The sequence below is a fragment of the Pseudopipra pipra genome, chromosome 7, assembly GCF_036250125.1.
Source record: "Pseudopipra pipra isolate bDixPip1 chromosome 7, bDixPip1.hap1, whole genome shotgun sequence".
Lineage (NCBI taxonomy): Eukaryota > Metazoa > Chordata > Aves > Passeriformes > Pipridae > Pseudopipra > Pseudopipra pipra.
Genome location: NC_087555.1, coordinates 20,850,539 through 20,872,953, shown reverse-complemented (window position 1 = coordinate 20,872,953; position 22,415 = coordinate 20,850,539). Strand labels below are relative to the sequence as shown.

Sequence of the window (22,415 nt, the reverse complement as noted above, 5' to 3'; positions counted from 1 at the left end):
CAGTGCCTTCTCTCTATGCCATAGCCATGAGTTTGCAGTATGGATCAAATGTTAGTTTTTTGTTTTGGTTTTCCTTTACCCCACCCCCCCCCCAAAAAAAACCCCTATATCCAAAAATGTCTTTTACCAAAGATATCCAACCTTGCTTTAAGGACTTCAACAGATGGCAAGTCTGTCACCTGCCATGGTAAGCAGGATTAATGTTTAATTGTCCTTGCAATTAATGAATTTTGTTCTGTTCAGTGAAATACAGGAAGGTTTTCAGACTCCCTGTTGTGTCAGAGCAGAAGTAACTCATGTGCACCAGAAACCAAATGTGCATACTGGCTATGTGCTTAAAGGTTTATGATCATTTATTTTATATAGAGAGATAGATATAAACACACATATATATATAATTTTCTAAAAAGTGAGGTCTGCTCTTCTGAAATACATATTATTTCATAAGTCAGTAAATAATGGTTTGTGACAATTAAATATTTTGGTAATGTAACTCCTGTGGCTTACTCATACGTGTGACTCACATGTTCTGCTGAATTTTTTCACCCTAATATGGTACCTGGTTTCATTGCAAACAAACTGAATTTTCTGTTTATTCTGTGAGTTTGCATATGGCATCACCAATACTTTGATAGAAATTCTGAAAGTTTACTGCTATCATTTTAACAGTAATGAGACATGAATTTCATTTTTTTAAGGACAGATTAAGGAAATGTCTACAGACTGAAAACATGATTTCAGAGATGTAAAAATCTCCTGAGAGAAACTGGCGTTCTTTGAGATCACAAGGTCAGTAGTACAGTAGCAGTTATTCACATGCATATATCTATACAATTATACAGGCCCAATTTCATTTCTGTACCATCTGACGATACAAAACACGATGTTATATTTTACGTCTCTGCAGAGATTTTGATTAGCGATTTTGGAACAACATTAGTAAAAGAAAAATCAGGTTTCCAGCTGCAACTTTGTGTTTAAAATTCATGCTGAAAGCTATTGGATTAGTATACATCAGCAACTTCCAGTGTAATTAGATGCAGACAGGTAAAATGTTCCTAACTTGTTGCCCATGTTTGTAAATAAGTTAATTATTGCATATTTGCATCTTTTGTCACTTGCTTGCAAAAGTATCAGCTCTTTAATGTTTTGAAAAAAGAAACACCAGCTTAATCTGAAGAGGTGCTTTCAAGGCTTCTTTTGTAATTTGTCACATCATGATGTGATCTACTTTTTCCAAAGACTGGAAGTAAGGGATATGATTTAGCCACAAAGAGCTGGTCAACAGATGTCAAATAGTAAATGTGTTCAGAGAATTCTGTGTAATTAGTATAATATTTTAATGATGTCACAATGTAATTTAAAGTGCTTGATAAATAGCAAGAAAATGATGATAGCATCTTCTCTTGCATAACCTGTTCATAATTTCATGAAAGCTTTACTCAGATAGTGGAAAACATGTATAATTGTTACCTTTTACTTGTTTGTTATTAGAATGTGATTTTTAAATGTTACATGTACTGATGAAGGGAAGATCAGAAAGCACAAGTGTAGGTAACCCTTATTCTGAAGGGTCTATTTGATTTATGGGTTAGCCATCATATTAATGCAGACACTAAACCTGGCTGGTTTTTTGGGGATCTGAGTGTAGTGGTGTGCAGATTATGTACAGCATCTTGTGGACATGCCCACGTAGACCAGTAGTCCATGACTATGGAGTTACTGATCTCCTTTTCTGATTTACCTTGGTGAATGTCTTTATAGCCTGACTCAAATGAACTTTTTATATTATTTCTTTTTTACCTTACCTGGATTATCCTTATCACACATTACTGAAGGTAGTTGATTCTCTTTCAGTAGCTTAAGCCATATATTGTGTTGTGTCTGATTTTGATTATCTGATAAGTTTCTACAGTGAAGAGTACAAAAGCCACTTAATGAAGGCTCACTTGGCCCAACTTTCCTCATTTTTAGTATATAAGTAAAGATGAATACATTGGAATTTTCACATAATATTCATTTAAGAAAGAACACTTTCAGTATGGAAATATTTTTCTTTTGCTGTACTCAAGTGATGTGAGTTATGTTTCTCTTATTTGTGTGCTTAGCATACAGTAAGGTGGAACCCTACTGAAAAAAAAACTCAAATGAGAAAATGGTACTGCTGACTTAAGAGGCGCTCCATTAATTTAGATTGGTAAATGCTGCAGAAGAAATTTCCAAATGATTCTTAGTGTTAACCATTTGTCCACTGCTGGGTGCAATTAAAAATGTGATTTAGAAAGGTAATAGACCAATATTCCTTTAGTGACTGCATAAGAGAGGAGGGTTGTGGGAAATCTGCAAGTAGGAAGTAAATTACATTACAGCAAGCTGAATAGTGTACTGTTAATTTTTGCCCTTCTCTGGACAGGTAGCATATATATATGCAAAATTTTGGGAAACTCTTCAGAAGCATGTTATATTTGTGTTGCAGTGTAATAATAATGTCAGCTGGTTTTGAATTATATAAATAAGTCTTGCAACATAAGTTAATCATACAGTCATTACTGAAGAAAAATTTTTGGAAGTAAGGCATGGTACCTACATGATGATGCTGCGTGTGTAACATTTCAGGTAGGTTTTTTTCTTACAGTAACACATATAAGAGGAGAGGATGTGATTCTTGACTTACTATGGGGATTTAATAAGAATCTTAGACTTGTTTAAATATTACTTTTTTAGTGATCAAAATGCTTCATTTATTTCAGTAAGCATGAAAATATGCGCCAGATTTTGGAATCAATTTCTTAGATGCCTAAATGTTAGTGATCTTGCAAACCTTGTTGATACAGTTGTACCTAAAATTCTGCGTCATCATCAGTCACTGACAGACATTTACTGCCTACTACTAACTCCTTCTTATATCTGCTATTGTAATCCTGCAGTGTGAAACCAAGCTTTTGTCATACTGTTCTGATTTGAGATGTGGAGGAAGGATAGGAGTTCCCACCCCATCCCTGCTTCTCCCTCCGGTACTTGGTGTTCAGTTTCTGGTCTGCATAAGAGATGAGTTGAAACGGGTTTCCTTTTCCAGGCTTTATTTATAAATAACATAAGTAACCTATCTAATACATGAGATAATAGCATAAATAAATAATATGATAAAAGAACCATTACCTATTGTTTTGATTTTTTTTTTCTCCCTTGCCCTTTTGTTTTGTGAATTTTGTTCTATGTGCTCTTTAAATGGCAGGTTACCTGTTGTAGTTAATTCATAGGAATAAGCAAATTCCAAAACAAGGACAAGCTGGGAAAATTAGTAATTTAACCTCAAATAGGTGGGATCTTTGAATTTCTCTTTGTTACAGACAGACAGATGATAGAAATGTCTGCATAGCTGTAAGATGACAATTTTGATTTTTGCCCCTATCATACATAAGAGAGAGGAATTACCAGCTCATAACAATTCTGCTTTGATTTTTTTTGTTTTAATTTTAAATATCCAAACACAAGATCCTTGTCCACCATTTATCTTCACACCATAACATCTGGCTAACAACAAAGGGAAAAAAAAACCCACCACAACAAAACAAACAAACTCCCAAACAAAAACCAAACCAAAACACTTCTACAAGTCTTGAAATGTTTCTGCATTCACAAAGTCTGAATAGAGATGAGGATGAAAAATTTACATGTTCAAATCTTAATCCACTGTCTTAAAAGGGGGGAGCAGAGAGGCAGCATAAGTCAATAATCCAATTGTGCTAGAACAGATACAGCAACTGTGAAATCTGTGCTAGAAACACTATTAAGTTGTTTTTTGACCACTGTGTCATTTAACTTAGCTCTATGTGCAGTGTGAGAGTATCTGGATCCAGTGCTGCTTTAAGACATTTTAGCTGGTGGGGATAAAGCCTGATAAGAACTCCTGCACAAATGCAGTGTGTGCGTCCTCCTCCCTCCTGCTGGCTTGGGGCTGCTTGTGCACTCAGTGCAGGGGGAGATGTGGGACATGCAGAGATTTACCAATGACTATAAATTTCTGAAAGGGACAATCCCCACTATCACAACTGCAACAGTTTTCCCATGTCAGGATCTATAAAACTGCCGGACAGCTGAACAGAGGGTATTTCAGGAACAAATGATGGCATAGTCTTACTTTTAAAAAGGACATAATTTAATTTTATGTGACGGTGTCTGCATTTTAATGCATAGCATAATACAGCCTGAACCCTTTGGCTGAGGTCAGCCTATCTACTAGTGTCTTCTTTTAGTAGTAGTTTATCATATGAAGAAAAATTCTTCTCTTCCCATAAATATTTTCCAGTGGTTAAGTACAAGAGCTTTTAATCAGAAATCACAATATATGGGAACTTAGAAGATTTCTGTGACTGTAAATTCCCTTATAGCACTTCTCTCCCTAGAAATTAGAAATACAGAATAAAAAGAAAGGCATGTGTCTCATGTTGCAACTGAGAGAACAGCTGCTGTAATTTATCTTGTAGTACTTGGAGCTGGTAAGTTGTGGCCTGTGCTTTCCTTTCTGAGAGTTTTGCTAAGATGCCAGTATTAGTTATAAATAAATAAATATTTACTGGAGATGGCAAACCCCAATATCTAGAGAGCAAAATTAATTTGTAAGTCTTGTACTTCTTATGATGTAAGGTATAAATATGCGTGATGTTTCCATTTCAGGACTAGGAGACAGTTTAAAAATCCCAAGTAATTCCACTGGAGAACGTGTGTATGTAAAGAATAAACACTTTCATAGTATTTCTACCCTTTTGTCTGTAAAGATACAGATTTTGTTGATAATATGATGTGTCATGTTTGAAATGTGACACAGGGAGTTCAAGATTGCATTTTAGTCTCTAGAGTTTCCTTCCATTGGGAATTTGAAGAATTCATTAAATAAATCTGACCAGAAGAGACCAAAGCCCTCTTCCAGCACCGTGCTTAAGTTAGATTCATGCTTAATGAGAATAACTCTGCTGGGACCATTGTTTTTTAATATCTGTTCTCACTCAAGTGGGGCCTTAAAAATTCAATCATTTAAAACTGCAGCAGAATAAATAGTTAAGGATGCTAATGAACTATTTCCAAAACGCATACTATTCACGCTTAATATTTTAAGAATCCATTTCTCCCTACCTCTATTTTTTAATCATCATCCCTATTATACTTTTGATTGATTGAAAAGCATTATGATTCAGAGGCCTGGTTTAGTACTTAAGTAAGTCCTAGACACATTCTTGTTATTTCTAATCCGTCAAGAGTACCCAACAGCTCCTTTATTTTCTTTATAGCAGCCTAATGAGGTCAGAAAGGTCAGAAGAAACTAGCAAGAAAGGTCAGAGTGGCTTATGCATGGGTCCTTTTCTGTAGGCTGATACTCAGCATGCTGGGAATGAGTCTGGCTATAGTATTTGGATTCTGCAGTGAAATAATGACATGAGCAATTCAACAAGTAGTCTTCATTATCCTTTCCCACAAAAATGTATTTCCACAACTAGAGCAATTAGTAGGGATTATCTTTGAGAGGAGAAATAAATGGCTTTTAACTGCTTTGTGTGTATTAAAATAATGTTAGATGTTTTAAAATTTTCCTATCTGAAGAATTGTTTTGTATTTTAAATTCAAGTGACAGCATATCACCCTGATCAGAAGAAACAGTACTTTCCCATCCACTTATTGATATTACTTAGAAATAGAATTGTAAAGTTCATATCAGGCTTAAATTTTCAGACCTGCCACTATAATTGTCCTTTCTTACATCTCCCCCCCCCTTTGTTATTGATGGAAGTGCAAAGTAACTCTGAATTGATTTTCTTCCTCTTATTGTTTGGCTTGTTTAATGAAACAGGTTCTCTCTAACTGGTGATCTTGAAGCGTACATTTTAACCATTAAAAGCACAATTGTGGGATAAGTAACAATAAGATATTTGATTTTTTTATATTTTATGTTTTCATATGGAAATGCTAGGTATGGAAAAGTTAAGCTGCTCAAAGTCTCACAGAATTACTCATAAAAAGTGGATTTTGGGATCTAATTGATTATGCAAACTTCCGTGTCTGTGCTGTCAGTCCCATGCTAGCAGTTTGGTGGGTTCTTACAATCCAGAGAAAAGCCCTGCAGTATAACCATTAAAGTATTAATAACATCCGTATAGTGGAAATAACAGTAGTATAGCAATTAATAAGTGCTTGGCTTGCTATTAGTTGCTAGTTTTTATTCCTAGTGGTGAATTGTATGCAGTCAGGCTATGGCTTGAGAGTCCTCAGTGGTTACCCACTGTCTAGTAAAAAATTCCTCTGCATTTTATTTGACATTTAATATGTGGGCCTCTGAACACTTGGGTTTGTTTTCTGAAGATCTGGCTTTTGACTGATGACTGAGTGTTGAATAGAGACCATAGTGTTGGATATCCTTAGCAGAGTCACCTTGTTTGTTTGCTTAGATGGAATGAAACACTGGATGTGTGGACAGGCAGGAATTTTCAGTTCTGGTTCAGGCTATATTTGACTCAGCTGTCAGCCTGTCTTGTATTTTGGATTTTGGCATTCCCCATCCCACTGATAGTAGTCCAAGGTCCTTGATGTATTTTCAGCAAATTCTCTGATTTTGTATAACAAAGTGATACCTTTCAATATTCCACTTTTTGCTTAGTGCACGTTACACTTGGTGAATTTTGCTTCTGAGTTTGCTGGAGGGTTAGGATCCAAGGGGAAATCCTTTTTATTTTTCTTTTTAATGGATAGAATTATATTTCTAGCATAAATTGGCAGTCTGTGTCAAAGTGTGATGTTTCTGGTATTCTCATTCAATTGATTTTTCTCTGTCATTCAGATACTTTAGGACCCATGTGCCTTATTTTCAGCATGTATACATTAGATACAAATATATTTCCTAGATCTCAAAATAAAGATTTGGTCTCATCTTCCACAACCCATCTTCAAGAGTTTACCATATTTCATCTTCTGAAATGTTGGCTTGCCTGTGCTTTTTTCCCACTCTTGGTTCTTTTATTCTTCTAATTGCTACTCAGTTTATTTTTGAAAAGGTACTTTGTTCCTTCCATATTTTACAACTTTCTACACAGCTATATTTTTAGTGGCCTTTTCATTTCCATCTGTACTTTTTCTGGTTAATCTAGGGGGGGAAAAAAGTTTATTTATGATATCTCTGCTAACAATGGATGTATCCCCCTCAGATTTTTCCTGTAAGACTGTTTTCCAGTAAGCAGTTTATGTCCTCCAAGATGGTTGACTTAAATCAACTGTGAAGCAAAATCTTATGCAAACCTTTTAGCCTTTTCCATCTCAATATCACAAAATCCTGGCCTTAAAAATGCATTCTTGCTGTGTTCTTGTGTATATCTCAGCACTGCTTTAAGAGTGGTGTTACTTTCACCTGCTGATGCATCTCTTTGTATCCCCATTAGCATCAATTTTTACAGTCATAAATGTACCTTCTTTGCCTCTTCAAATAGAGGCAAGATCTTGGTCTTTCCTCTCCACTTACCTGCCAGGGTTCATTAATATTGGTAACTTTAAAAATTTTTAACTCCTATACTGTTTCTAATGTTTTTGAGCAGTTCCTGCAAATCTATTTCATTGGTTTTTTAATATCTTTTTTAAAATTCACCTTTGTCATTATGTGTATAGAATTTTCAGTTGCCATGTAAAAATAATTGTTACAAGATAAGTGGTAGGTCTTTGTTCTCTCTGCAGCCCTAGGTCTTTGCATCCATCTTTGTTTCCTGCTTGACATTTAAGATATTTAGCTTCTAAAGTGATATATCAGGTTATATATAGCTTTTAAGGCTGTTAATGCTGTCATTATTGTGGTATGATAATTTAAAGCATCGGCAAGGTTTGTGGGGAAATTAGCATTTTTTAATTAGATTAACTTCTACAGTTAGAAAAGTAGGCAGGCTTTTGTGTCTATGACCCCTTTCTTATGTCCTCAAAGGGTTTGAGTTTCCTACTCATCTCAGCTTGTCTACTTCAAGATCCTGCTGTTCTCTGCAAACTTTGCCTGTGTCATTGCTTGACACACTAAATGTCACAAGGTTCGCACTTGTTGATCTGGGTCTGTTCCTGTGTGATTATGATCTTAAAGTAATTTTTTAGTTGTTTGCAACTACAGAAAATAAGAAGAAGATCAGCATGGAGCATGTACCAATTTGCTGTTATAAGTATGTAACAAGCTAAATATGACAGCTTTTCAGGAATTCTCACAGTACTGGAGATAATAAGAAAACTGCAGGATGCACACTGCAGTTGTGAACTCATTGCCATTGTAAATGACATGGAATATGTTTTCTGAATGTAAATGGGGTCACTCCTGTCTCTAAATCCAAGACATCCAGGGCAGTGAGAATGTCTTTTGCTCTGAAAAAGTAGAGCAGTTGGCACTGGCAGATACTTCTTGAAATCTTAAATGGCTGAAGTCTGCATTTACAATCCTGTATCCAGAGAATTATGTACGTGCTACCAACAGTGGACTTGGGGCAGGAGAGAATTCCAGGTAGGCAGCTAGACTAGTGGTAGGGTCACTGAAATCCACCCACCCTGGAAGATGGAAAGAAAGGGCCAAGAACCTTGACTTCTTGTTCTTCAGTCACAAAACTGGTGAGTTCCCCTATGAGCTTAGAGCTGTTGATCTGGTAGAAGTCTGTTAACTGCAAATGACAGCTGGTGCTGTCAGCTTGCACCTTTGCTGTGACCTGGAAGGTCAGAACAGACACAGTGGCTACACTCTTTCTAAATATCTGACAAGCCTAGTATTATCTCAACTCAATAAAGCAGTAATAAACATGGTCCTCATGTTCCTAAAAGGAAAAATATTGTGATGGAAACAATATTATCCTCAGTGCTTTAAGATCCTAGGCCAAAGGGACAAATGTAGCTGAGAAATCACAATCATTGCAGGGATGCCAAAAATCCCACTGAGTTGGTAATTGCTTCTTTTCTGCAACACCGGAAACTGTCAAATGATGCAACTTTGTATCAGGTGATATCAGCGATCCCTACAAGTTTTGCCTGTGCCATAAATCCGTGAGCCTTATTCAAAGTATTTGAATGTAATCCTCGTTGAAAGTCGAATTTACTTTTTTAAGCTGTTCACTGGAAAATATGTTGAATAATGATTTTAAAAGGAAAAAAAAAATTTCTCCCCTGCAAGTGCACCAATGCAGGAGGCTGCAGTCTTTAGGGACCATAGCCTGACATCCTCAACCCATGGCTATTGTACTGCTGTCAGAATGATAAGTGTGTCTACTTAATATTGTGAACAAAACTAACTGAAACATGAGGTTCTGCAGCTGGTAGGTATCAAGCAGTTTAATTAAAAAAAAAAATTCTTGATGGTTTCTGAAGTGCTGAAGTCTTGAAAGATATTTGGGCTATAAAAATGCTCTAATAAAAGTCTTCATTTAGTTCTGATCCCTTTTAGGTAGAACTTTAGATAAAACAGTCACTCAATAGCTGCTTCTATAAAAGAACTTCCAGACTTGAGCATGTTGCAAAAATGTTGATCCTTGCACAGTTTCAGGGCATGTGACTACTACACTTAACCCTTTAAATTCTTGGAAAGTTAGATCGAAAACACGGTGTCTTTGAACACCAGTTGAAAACAGTGCAATCAAATTATGAAGTTATGGATTTAAACTAGTGCATCCTAGAGCTGTCCACTGATTTGCTAATATGAATGTGGTTATTTAAATACTGCTATCCATCTTCTTCCTAAATGGAAGAAATGACAATCAGCATTCCTTAGAAAGCACATTTCTGAATTTGAGCGGCTTACTTCATAGAGTAGAATCATAGAAAGGCTTGGGTTGGAAGGGACGTTAAAAATCATCCAATTCAAAGCCCCCTGCTATGGTCACCCATTTAGACCAGGTTGCTTAAAGCCCCTTCCAACCTAAACTTGACTACTTCCACAACTTCACTGGGCAGCTTGTTCCAGTGCCTCACTACCCTCTGACTAAAGAATTTCTTCCTAATGGCTAATCTAAATTTCGTTTCCACTTCTTCTAAGCCCCTTTTAAATACTGGAAGGCCACAACAAGGTCTTCATGAAGTCTTCTCTTCTCCAGGCTCTCAGCTTGTCTTCATAGGAGAGGTGCTTCAGCCCTCTGATCATCTTTGTGGCCCTCCTTGGGACCTGCTCTAACAGGTCCATGTTTCTCTTGTGCTGAGGACCCCAGAGCTAGTTAGAGCACTCCAGGTGGGCTCTCATGATGGTAGAGGGGCAGAATCACCTCCCTTGACATGCTGGCCACTCCTCTTTTGATGCAGTTGGCTTTCTGGGCTGTAATCACATACCATTGGCTCATGTACTTTCTGAAGCTTTAGAATGTTACAGTGACATAGGAAGAAGTTTGCTGTAAAAGTACAGTGGTTTGGGTTTTAATATTATGAAAATGCGTATTCATGGTAGGAAAATCATTTTGGATACTACAATATATGAAAATATTTTTCATTTAATTTCTTTAATGCTGACTTACAGGCAAGTGAAATCATGACCATGTTTTTTAGGGTATGAGAAGGGAAATTGCCTGTAAAATACTTTTACTTTATTAATGTAGGCTGCTGTCAGGCAACATATTGGGGGGAAATGTGTAGTGTTCTGCTGGTAGAGAAGACTCAGGACAAGCAATAAAATTCCCATTGCTGTGCTGATGTTATCCGTGATGCTAGTAGACAAATGAAAAAATAAATGAAAATTATTTTCAAGTTCTGCTGAATACACATTACTAAAGGAGAATCAGTTTCTAGGCTTTAAATGTTATTTGAAACAGTGACAAGTTACCATATAACCTGTAATTCAGTGTTGTGTTTTTTATTCTAAATAGTACATTGAAAATGTCTTGTGTTTTAAGTCAGAATGCTTCATAAACTAACTGCTATAAAATTTACGTTACTGCTTAACTCTGTCTCTGTATCTGTTATATTTTTACATCTGCCTCTGCTCAAATTAATATACTTGTGTTTATGGTAGACAGGAACAAATGTAAAAATTGTAACAATGAAAAATTCATCTTTCTGTGGAAGATGAAAACTAAAGAGCTTGTCTGCTCTATTATGGAAGTTGAGAAAACAAGGAATGAGGCAAATGTTGCTGGTTTAGCAACAGTGGTGCTTTATAAAGCTCTGTTGATGACAAGTCCAGTCTGCTTCCTTCTGACTGGATTTTTTTCTTGTTTCAACCGCACTGACTCAGTAAACTTTTTTGGTTTACTGTGGTATAAGGAGGACTAGAATAACCAAGTAGTTGGAGAGAAAAAATACTAGCTATCATGCTTGCTTCAAATATCTCTTAATTTTATTTATTTTTAAACTTTTTGCTGGTCAACAGCCAAGTGAAATTTATAAGCTGGAAAATAATGCTTTGGGAAAAGGTGTGCTTAGTGACCAAGCAAGAGAAAAGGGAATGGAGTAAGGAGTCAGTTAATTATAAACGAAAAGGCACCTTTGTTTCTTCTGTTTATGTCTTGCAATTTCTAACCACACCAAGCATAGTTTTGCATAGTTCTGAGTTACTAATCTGCATGGATCACATTGCAATGTCTGAGGTGTCATGGAAACTGGCTGGAGCAAAGCTGGCTTATGAAGCACATACAAGACAGCACAGGCAGTCTCTTTTCTTCAAGTATCTGCCTTCTAAGTGTTTGTTTTTTAAACAAGGTAATGACCAGTTTGCTTTTTCAAATATAACTTACTTAGTTTTATTTGAAAAACACCATGCTCTGCTGGCGTTTTGAATGATGGCTGTATGAAGCATTAGATTATTAATTATTTGCTTTGATTATTCACATCATCTAACGCAACAGTAGTCAAGAGATTCTTTTGCCACTTGGCTGTACACCTCTCAGTACACTAGTTTGCCTGCCAAAGCTAATATTTCTTTGATTTTGGTAGTTAACTATCAGTTTTGAGAAAGGTTGTGAAAGGAGAAAGAAACCCCGTATGTTTACTACAGGGGGTATTTTTGTTTGCATACAGTAGCTCTTCTAATGCATAGTTCCTTTCAGTGCTGTTTTCTGAAAGGAAGAGTGCTTTCCTTTGAGATATCACCCTGGAAGGGGTTAATTTTATCTTGGGAAAATGCAGGTTATGTAAGATGTAGCAAGACTGTATCATTAAAAATGAGGTTGTTTTCAAGAGCTGTTTTGCTAAAATTCAGTAGGAAGGGGTATGCTGTTCTATACCTCATAGTATGTGTAAAGAGAATTTACTGTTACTCTGTGCCTGCTTTTAGGAACTTGGCCCTGGTCAAGCAGGTACTTTTTAAGAATCAGAAAAATAGCAAACTGTACATGGCGTCCTTCAAACTGACATGACAGGGTAAGGGTGCCAGAAGTAAGAGTGAAGGGTGGCACTGGCAGCCCTACATTGACAAGCTAGGAGTCACTGCATGAAGTTGGGGATGAGATTGCTAGGGTGCAGAAATCAGAACAGCTTCCCACAGGCCTGCCCTTCAGTTATAGGTTGCAGATCAACAGATGGATGGAGAAAGCAGATATCATCTTACCTTTCAAATAAATTTTGTCTATTTTCATTTATTTCACTGACTAGACTCTGATTTCAAAACATAGTTGCATTTCTTTGTTGAATATGCCATTTATGAATGAGTAGGATTTTCATATTTGCACAGTTCAGGAACCCAAAGTGTGTCATTCTTCCTGGCAGGCTATAGAAATCCATCAGGCCCCAGTATTTGGAACCAAAGAGTTACCATGACACTACTTGAAGATGGTTTAGCTGTGACTGTGATATATCTAGAGAAAGCAAGACATTTGGGGCCAGGGTGTGGAAATTTATTTGATTAAGTTATATTTGGTCTGGAAAGAAATATGTAGAATTTATACTTAAGATTATCCTACCCCAGTATTACTGATAGTAACTTCAGATTAATTATTACACTATTTTCTCTTAGGTGTGCATTTTTAACTCTCTAGAACTTCTGTAATGGCAGAGTTCCACTGGAAGTTTGCAATTTGAATTTGAATTCAAATTAGAGGACTTGACATGGGTAAGGTTTATAGATCTTACCAAAGAAGTGACCACTAATCATCTATTTCCAAACCTGAAAGCCAGTGCTGAGGCATTTAGAGCTGCTGCTGTAGCTCATAAATTGCAAACCATGCATGTGAACCATGCTGTTTGTAAGAGCTGGAGTAGAGCATGCATGGTCCACTGAACACGTTTTATAAATCCTAGACTTCAGATCTTTTTTGGCACTAGACTGCAAAAGAGTTTCAGCAAAACCCTCTTTTACTCAACTGCTATGGAAGTTATTGCATTTTTGGTGTACTTGGAGAAGGAGGAGCTCTTGCATTTCATTGCAAGGTACAGGATTCCAAACTTTAGAATAACAAGGTATTGAGTGCAAGGTGCCCCTTTTTTGTTCAATGAAATTGAACAGTCTGTTCCTGTAATTGTTTTGATTCATATCTGATTCATCCAACTGTGATACAGGATACTGAACAGCAGATTAAGTTCAATACCTAACAAAATAATTTAGTTGTATAAGGTGGAAATTATTTGAATTTCAAATCGTAGGCTTAGTCTGATTTGCAATATATGGCTCGTTTGGGGTTGTTGTGGGCGTTTGGGGTTTTTTTGTTTGTTTTTAAATTCTGTGCAAGATCTGTATTTCAATGCATATAACCTTTATAAAAGTACTCAAGTTTAAATGCACATAGAGTAGAATAAACCAGGATTTTACCCTTATTTACAGATGGTCAGCAGATTCTTGATTCTGTTTCCTTACATTAGAGAAAAGAGAGCTCTTGCTTACCTTGACTCCCATGGGAGACCTTGGGTAGAAGAGACTGCTAAGCATTTGCATACACCCACTGTTGTTTCAAGGAAAGGTGAATTTGGATTCTCTTGAAGTCCTGTCTCTTACAAGAGGGGTACTGGAAAGTATTGTCTCATTTGGAGCTCTTCTTACTAAGGAGTGACAAGAGAGGTCTAAGTTCTGGCTCTTGGGTGATCTATAATGCCTTCCATGGTGGCAAAAAGGCACTTCCTCAATAGTATGTTTGAGCAGAAATTCAGCAATGTTGCTCTGACATCTATTCAGTAATCCTGTAAGAAGAGAGTATGGGATGGAATATAATTCAGTTACCTAAAAATGTCAAGTTAGAATTAGGAAATTCCAAATTCCACTATGGAGGATTGAAGCTTCCCTCCCTCCCCCCATCAACCTTGAAGAAGTGATTAACTGAGGCTGCCTTGGAGACTGCTTGCTGCTATTGTCTCCTGCAGAAACAACACTTTGCTGCTAACTGGTTTAACTGTATCATGTCCTTGAATGTGTTTTCCTCTAACCACCTTCCTGGATTTCAGAACTGTTCCATAGTGTATATAACAACAAACCACAAAAATGTGACAGTAGTACTATTTTTCTGCCAGTTTTTGTTCTTTCTATCTGTCAGAGGTTTGGTTTTTATTTTTTCCCGTAGTGCTACTGCAGCAAGAATGCCTGCCTTTTGTTTATGTCTTCCTGCACTGGCATCGTGACATCATCAGTGATATCGCCAGGGGAAAAAAAATGCATAGCTTTAGCTAAACCAGCTGTTCGTTAGCAACCCATCTAGTCTGCTTTCGTTTCTTCTCATTAATGTATACACAGCAGTGCTTTCTGCTTAAGAGACGTAGAAGGTTCTCAGCCACGAACAATCTGCTCGGTCCGTGTCGTTGGGTAGATGAAAATGGTGGCACTGAAAAATACAGTCACTCTTGATAAAGGAATTTTTTATTAAAAAACATGAATGTGAGAGTCTAGAAGATATTCATTACTGTATTTAGTTGTGGGTAATTCTGAATCCTTTACTAACCATCTGGTATAATTCAGTGTAATCACAGACACTGCATATCAACTGTTACAAAACCTTAATAATACAAGATGAGCAAGATGCCAAGAACAATAAAGAAATGAGTTTTGTCATTGATTTGCATGATGACACGGTAAGGCGAATGAAACTGTATTAGTCATGCTTGTCCCTTCTTCCATGCAGATCAGTAGCAAAACTTCCACTCACTTCCATAGGACCAGAATAACGCCAACCATGAGCTACGAGCTGTCATTTATTGTAATGAGAGAGATCTTAAATAGAATAAGGAGGTATTTCATTTGTGGAATGTTAATGAGAAAACAGGTTTTTTTGCTATCTTATGTTATCAAAATCCTATGAATTATTCTAGAGATAATTGACTATAGAATAGCAGCATCTTTGCAGTGTTAAAATTATGGATAATTGCGTGTTCACTACCAGTTTTCAGGGTGGAGAAGAGATGTTCATTTATCATCACTAGATGGTTTGTTGAGAGCTTTAAATTAGAATATTTGGCAAATTCACTCTGCAGAAGGAGTTAAGCTATCTCCAAATATTCCAACCTGGATCCCTCATACTGATAATGCATCAGTGAAAAAAGATCAATAATATTTACCATTTTCTATAAAGGCTTTTGTAATTTGAATGTAGATATTCACTTATTCTAATGTGAAATGCTTAGGTAAATATTAAGTTTTTAAGTAATATAAAACGTTATTCAAATTTATATTTTTTAAAAAATAAACAACAAACCCCAACCAATCAAACACGCGCACACAAAAAAAAACCCGCCCTGAGTATCAGCAACTATTACCAAGAAGAGATTAGACTTCATTGTATTACATAATTTGTCATTCGGATTTGAGACTAATCCTCGCTCAAATGGCCAATTCTCATTCACCTGAGTAGGCTCACTGAAGCCAGCAAAACTCATTTTACGACCAAAGATTACAGGATAATGCCCTTGACTGATGAGACAAATTCAAATCAAGGGGCTGCTTTTTAGGTACAATTTTTCATTCGGAAGCTCATCCTCTCCATAAGGGATAAACACTGGCAGATTAAGTGTTGGCAAAATATTACCTCTCCAGAATATTAATTTCAGTGTGCACCGTGTGCGGAGCGATGCAGACAATGCATGGTTTGTGCCACTCCCCATAAGAAAAAATTACTTCTAACAGATCTCTTGAATTTCTACTTGGACCAGTGTTACAAGTGGGAGTGTTAATAATAACAATTGGGAAAAAAAAAAGTTGAGGGGATTTCCATAACAACTGCTGTCTTAATGAGCTAAAGAAGCCTTAGAATTTGTTATTCCTTCCTCATAGTAGACCTCAGCTGATAAAAATATCTGTAGCCGGTGAAATCAGTGGCATGCCTGGCTTTCTCAGACAAAACTCCCATGTGATCACACAGGCAGCCTCAGTGAGCCTGAAGCTGCTCAGCAAGCAGTAGGTAATGAGTCTTTGTGCAGAGCGAAGCTCTTGTGGCTGAACAATAAAGCATATGGTACCAGCAATAAAACACAGTGCTGGGAGATTTAAGAAGATTCTGCTGGAAGTAGGAAGACAGTGAATATGTCAAACGTTATAAAATGACGATCAATCTGGTTTGGTTCCTAATTAATAAAAACAGTGCATGGATTGGAAAAACAACAATTTGAACAGGTCAGTTTTTTTTATAGATTCTTCACACACTTCAGTATTTTAAATATAAGTGGGGGTTTTGCTATTTCCTTATTATTACTAAAGCCAGGTTTTTTTGCATTTTGTAAGGTGGGATTGGAAGGATTCACATCAATGTGATACCAGGCTAAATAAATTGTGTAAGTTCTGTGATCAAACTCATTGTAAAAATGTTTCTACCATTATTCCTATGCAATTCAAACTTCAATTGTGCATGAAAAATGGGGTAGCAAGTAAAATTAAATTTATGCTAGATGGATCATTTACCAATAACATAAAATATTTAGTAACAACAATCTATTATTCTGCTATGTATTTGAGACTAATTCTTTCTCAGTTGGAGATCTGTAGCGTCTGTGTTTGGTTAAAAATAATGTAACATTAGAGCATATCTAACAGTGCACTTATGTTTTTTTTCCTACACATTCTTCTTGGGTAATTTTGAAAGTGGTGTTTTGTCTTATTTTTAATGCAATTATATACACATAGGAGTGATACATTATAACCCTCTGCCTGCATTTCACTCTAATATTAATGCAATACATGTTATTTTTCAAGCAAGTATTTATTTCTCATAGTAGTTCTTAGTTAATTATACATTAATTATTTTTTGAAAACTGTTCCCAGAGATTTCTGTGGCCTAGGTTTGTCTTACAGAGGATAGACATGCAATTTTTCTGTTGTATCACATCACGTAGAAATTAGCCAGGTAAAAGTTTTAATCTTGAAATCTCTTTACAGTACTGGTTTGTGGGCTTTTTTTCCCTTTTTCTGAATACTGGAGATCGTGAATTAGATATGTTGGCAATGCCTGAAAGAAAGAGATGTGCTGATTTTGGGGGAGTATTTCAGCAGAAAGGAGATGGAGCCCTTGAAAAGCAGTTGGGGGAAATACAGAAATAAAACCCACAACGTTGAGAACAGAATCTTCTTTTATGTGCACTTATGATTTCAATGGGGAAATGTTCCTTACAGGCACCGCGTTGATTTCGCTGCCGTGTCCCTGCGGGGAGCGCAGGGCCCAGCGCTGCCGGGGCTGCGGGCGGAGAGATGCGTTCGCGTTGTGTTCGTACCGGTTCGCTATTGTGTGTCCGCTGAAAGGAGCCGTGCACAACCCGACCCTCGCCGCCCCCGAGCTCCCTGCCCCCTGGAAATGAAGGGAGGAAAAAGGGAAAAGGAAGCCCGGGCTCTGGCCGCAGAGCCGGGGGAGGGGGGAATGGGTCTCCTTGGAAACCGCCGCGGTGGGCGGGCGGGCTCTCGCCCGGGTCGGGGTGGGGGTCGCGGGCGGCGCCGCTCGTCTCTGGCCGCAGCTCCGGCCCTGGTTCGGCCGCGGCTGCGAACCCGGCGGGGCCCGGGGCGAGGAGAGCGGGGGCCGCGGCCGCCCGTGCCCGGCGCGCACCGAGCGCTGTGCCCGGCGTGCCCCGCGGCGGGGGCGGGGCAGGGCCATGCAGATGAGGGGGCGGTGCCGGCGCTCGGCGGGGCAGCGGCCGGGGCAGGTACGGGGGGCGCGGGGCCGGCGGTGCCCCCGCTTTGTCCCGCGGCGGGCGCGGGGAGCGATCGCGGAGCCCGCGGGCGGTCCGGACCCGCCTCCGCGGGGAGCGGGCGGGACGGGGGCTCCCGTGCGGGACCCGGGGTCTGGCTCTGCCTCGGCAGCGGCAGCGCAGCCCACGCGGTCTCGGATTAGGAATCCATTATGCATAATTTTATAGTTGTAAATATTACTGAAAACTAATTTAAATTGCTTTGCAATCCCTGTTTTAAAACAGTTCTCCTGTGAAAGGTAATTCTGCGTTAAAAAGCAGATACAGCTTGGCGTCTCAGAAAACAGGCCTGTTCGTGTTTTAGACAATAGATCAGAAAGGATGTGTAAAAGTGCTTTTTCATCATACTAAGGTGGAACTATTCATTTGTTTCACAGGGAACCCTGGTAAAATCACAGTAACACTGCGGTTTGCACCATCAGATTGGATGAGATACACTGAATGTGTCACTCTAGGCTAATTTAAATGTAGAAAATATAACAATACATAGTCACGGAATTATCGTATAATTACTATATTTGTTTAAAATTAATTAAGTGGATTTTAAATTTCAATTTATGAGGCAGTTAGGTGCTTAAAGTACATACAGAGATAAAATTAACAGTGTGCTTTAAAATAACAATAGGAACATCCCAACAGAAGAGCATTCCCACTGTTAAAATGGAATCACAACTTTGAAATACACCTGTCTTGTTCGTTTAGGCAGACAGAAAACAAAACACCAGACATTTTTCCTGTGGATCAGGCATTTCATGTTCTAAAGCATTGCCAGTATTAAGTTATTTAAGGAAGTTTAAGGAAAAAATCCTGAAACAAAAAGGTGTTTTGTGCTGCTGCCAAGTTATGGTAATTTTGAGATACACTTTTTTCCCCATCTATAGTCAAACTGAGGTGTATGTTTATGTAAACATTTTGTGCTGTAATTTGAATGGTGGCTGTTAAGCCCCTTTAAGGATCATAAATAGAACCCAATGTTTCTGTAAGTATCTGGCATTTTGGAGACAGAGACGTGATTATGATCTCCCATATTACCAAAGTGTCGTGTTATTTATACTAATTTACTTCTATATCTGAGGACCTCAAGTCTGGTGTGTAGTGTTTTGGTTTGAGAATGTGCAGTGTTTACTGTATATGTTAGATGTTTTATCTCATTTGTTTATTAGAAAGAGGAATTTGCATTTGTTGAAAAAGTTGTTGCTGTGGACAGATGCAATAGTTGACTAAAGTTTAAGTTCAATATTAATTGAAGACATGTTAGTCATGGTTTAGAGTACACAATGGCAAATGTTTGGAAATTCATTCCAAAGCTTAAATATTTTCTCTGAAATAGCAACAGATGATTGTGTCATTTAAAACTCTTACTTGCTCTAAAGGGTACTTGTAGTAACTGAAGCTTGAATTTGAGAGTTGTTTTCCCTTTCAACAAGCAGGTGGAAGGTCAGGCTGAAGCAAGGCAGGTATAATCTATTGCAAGATTGGTAAAGCTGTCTGAAAGATAAATTTACATGTAGTCTGTCAGTATCTCTCTTTGTTCTTGCTCTGAACCAGTTATGATGCTGAGAAAATCTGGATTATAGATGTGCCATTCCTTCAGTAAAACATCACCAAATACCATCACATCCTTAAAATGCTGATATCATTCCAAGTCCTACCAGTGAGTTTTGATCGCTGTTGCTTCATTTTTCTTTTGTAGTTTTTTTTTGACCTGGAAAAAAGGGACTCAGTATAGATAATTCATACTTTTCATCCGTTCTGCAGACAGGGGTAGATGGGTCCATGCTGTGGCAGCGGTTCCAGTGTTGGTACCTCGGGCAGCTGTCCCAGGCCCGTGCACTGTGTGAGGGGGCAGGAGCTGCTGGGGTGACTCCACAAGCGCTGTCCCATGACTACAGGATCTGTGGAAGGGCTGATAGGCCAGCTCCAGGCCCTACAGTTCCCTGCTGGGCATCACAGCTGGGGCAAGGAGGCTTTCATTTCAAAAACATCTCCTTGGGCTGCCTGAAAGTGGGAGTCGGGACTCCTCCAGTGTCTGTGGGCATCTCCCACCAGAGGAGCAGCTGGTCCTTCTGGGAAGACGAAATAGGCTGACACTGCAATGGCTTCAGGAGGAGGTTGGGTTTTTCTGAATAAGGATCTGAGTTTGATAATGAACTTCTCGGTGATTTAAAGTCTGTTCTTTGTTATAATTGAGCAGTCTGTTCTTAATATATTATGAATATGTTAAAAAAGGAAGCTGGATTGCAAATGTTTTTGTATTTCTTAAGTGATAGCAATCACTAGTAAGTGCTATTTATGTGCAGGTGAAAGGGTAAACAAAAAAATGTTGAAAGCCACAAAATGCGTTTAATTGTTTTTAGCGTGGACAACAAATGATAGCACTGCTTACTTCCAACAGGAATCTGTGACAGCTATTCTCAGTCAAACATTTTTGTCTTTCAAGTATTCTATTATGGGGGTGGGAGGGAAACCCCATGACTCTGGGGGGACTTGGAGTCCTTGCAGGGCTGCCATTGTTTTGCTCTCTTCCAGTACCTGAGTCTTTATTGAACCATTCAGTTTCAGAGTAGCTCAAGGTTTAACTTGTAGCTTTCAATTAAGTAGCTCACTTGTTTACTATTATGCCCTCCTCACCTACTCTGACTTATAAACAGACATCTTTTAACAATGAAATGAAAAAGCGAAAATTGCAGAGTATTAACATTCTCATCTCAGCTCCCCTGGAAAAGGCAGAATGATTAGAGATTTGATAAATCAAAATATATGAACCACCTCAGGTTGAAAGCATAAGCCCCGTACCTTCACAGCAGTGCTTTTCAGGAGAGTGTAGGGCAGATAATTAATTTTGTTCCAGCAGAGTCCCCTGGCTGAAGCGTTGTTGGATGGTCATAAGGTGCTTACAAGTCAGGCAATGCAATGGGAATGGGCTGGCTGCTCAATTTGTATTCATCACTGTCTTAATGACAAGAGGGCCTTGGGAATCGGATGGGTATATACTTACCTGCAGCTCTTCTGTCAGCCTTCTGGAGAAGTTTTCAGCTTTGAATTATGAAGTGAACTGAAAGGGATTTTTAGACGTGTTTATTATGATACCAAGTCACTACAGCCTGATTTCCTTTAGCATTAAAAAAGAAGTGAAAGGAGTCAACATTCAATTTTAACACAGCTGGGAATCTAATTTTAGGTCAGCCTTACTAGTAAGTGGTCTGTCATGTTAACACGATACACCCTGCCTTTGTGTGGCTCTGTGTTGATTATACACATGTACACATGCACAGGTGAATGACCTCTGGGTAATTTTCGATGGCCAAAAATCTGAAGTTATTGTTGGAAAGATTGGCTGTGATTGAATATGTGCTTTAAAAATCCTCTTTGAGGTTTTCAGTTATTGAAATTTCTGAGAAGACGACTGACTTACAGAGAAACGTTTTAGTTCATTGAATATGCTTATTTTATCTGCCTTCATAAAAAAACATCTCATTCTATGATGCTGTGGTCACTAAATTTGGGACTTTGCTATCTTAGGGCAGCTGATCTTTTTGACTGATTTCTTAAGGACATCAGGTGTATGCAATTATGCTTTCTCTGTGGCTGTCATATTGCTCAATGTGTCTACCGTATTTTCCTTATTAGTTGTTTTAACTGGATACCTCATATCAGCTGAGCTCGGAAGAGAACAGTCGATCTTCCTCGAGTGTTGTGCAAATGGGTGGTGAGACGGAAAAGAGAGACTGTTCACACCAGAGAAAAACAATTTGCACTATGACTAAGTCCCTGATTATCAAAGTAACCACAGAGAGGAAAGCTTAAACACCACGACCCTGGGGAGGAGCATCAGTGAAGCAGCCCTTGTACTGTGCCTTGGGTAATCCAGCCAGAAGAGGCAAATTAGTAAATAATCAAGTTCCAGTAGTTTCCCAGATTTTTTCTTTCTTTCTTTTTTTTTTTTTTTTTTGGTAAACTTGAAATTATATTCTACTGATATTTTTAGCTAATAACTGAGGAGCTTATTTTTTACCTTGTGCTGTTCTTAGAAAAGAAGGTGAATTGTCAATGCTCTACTTATGTGTCAGAAGGAAACTTACCAGTTTTTGTATAAATTCATTGTTTCCTGCATTCAGTAATTTGTTGTATATGTTATGGGGGTTTTCTGGTGAATTTCCGCCATCAATGTTTATTGTTGAAATAATATTTTTGCTAAAAATCTCCAGGTTTTTTTTCAATAAACATATTGGGTTTCATGGTTGAATAGATACACCATGTATGGTAAAAAGTAAAAAAGCAAATAGGAGAAACTATAGTAATTTTACATCTTTTTTTGTGTGTAATTTTTCTGTGGGTTTGAACACCTACTTAGA

The 22,415-nt window shown here is 38.0% G+C and overlaps 1 protein-coding gene across 7 annotated transcripts in view; it reads left to right on the top strand.

The window, feature by feature from the left end:
- Positions 1–22,415, top strand: part of CSRNP3 (cysteine and serine rich nuclear protein 3) — a 104,929-nt gene that overhangs the window by 41,069 nt on the left and 41,445 nt on the right. The window contains exon 2 of one of the 7 annotated variants that reach the window (XM_064661000.1): positions 699–789. The exons of 4 other annotated variants lie outside the window; for them this stretch is intronic. The gene's annotated coding sequence lies outside the window, so the exon portion shown is untranslated. Of the gene's footprint in view, positions 1–698; positions 790–16,275; positions 16,502–17,932; positions 18,016–22,415 lie in introns of those variants that run through there. 2 more of the 7 variants (XM_064660999.1, XM_064660995.1) reach the window with 2 other exon arrangements.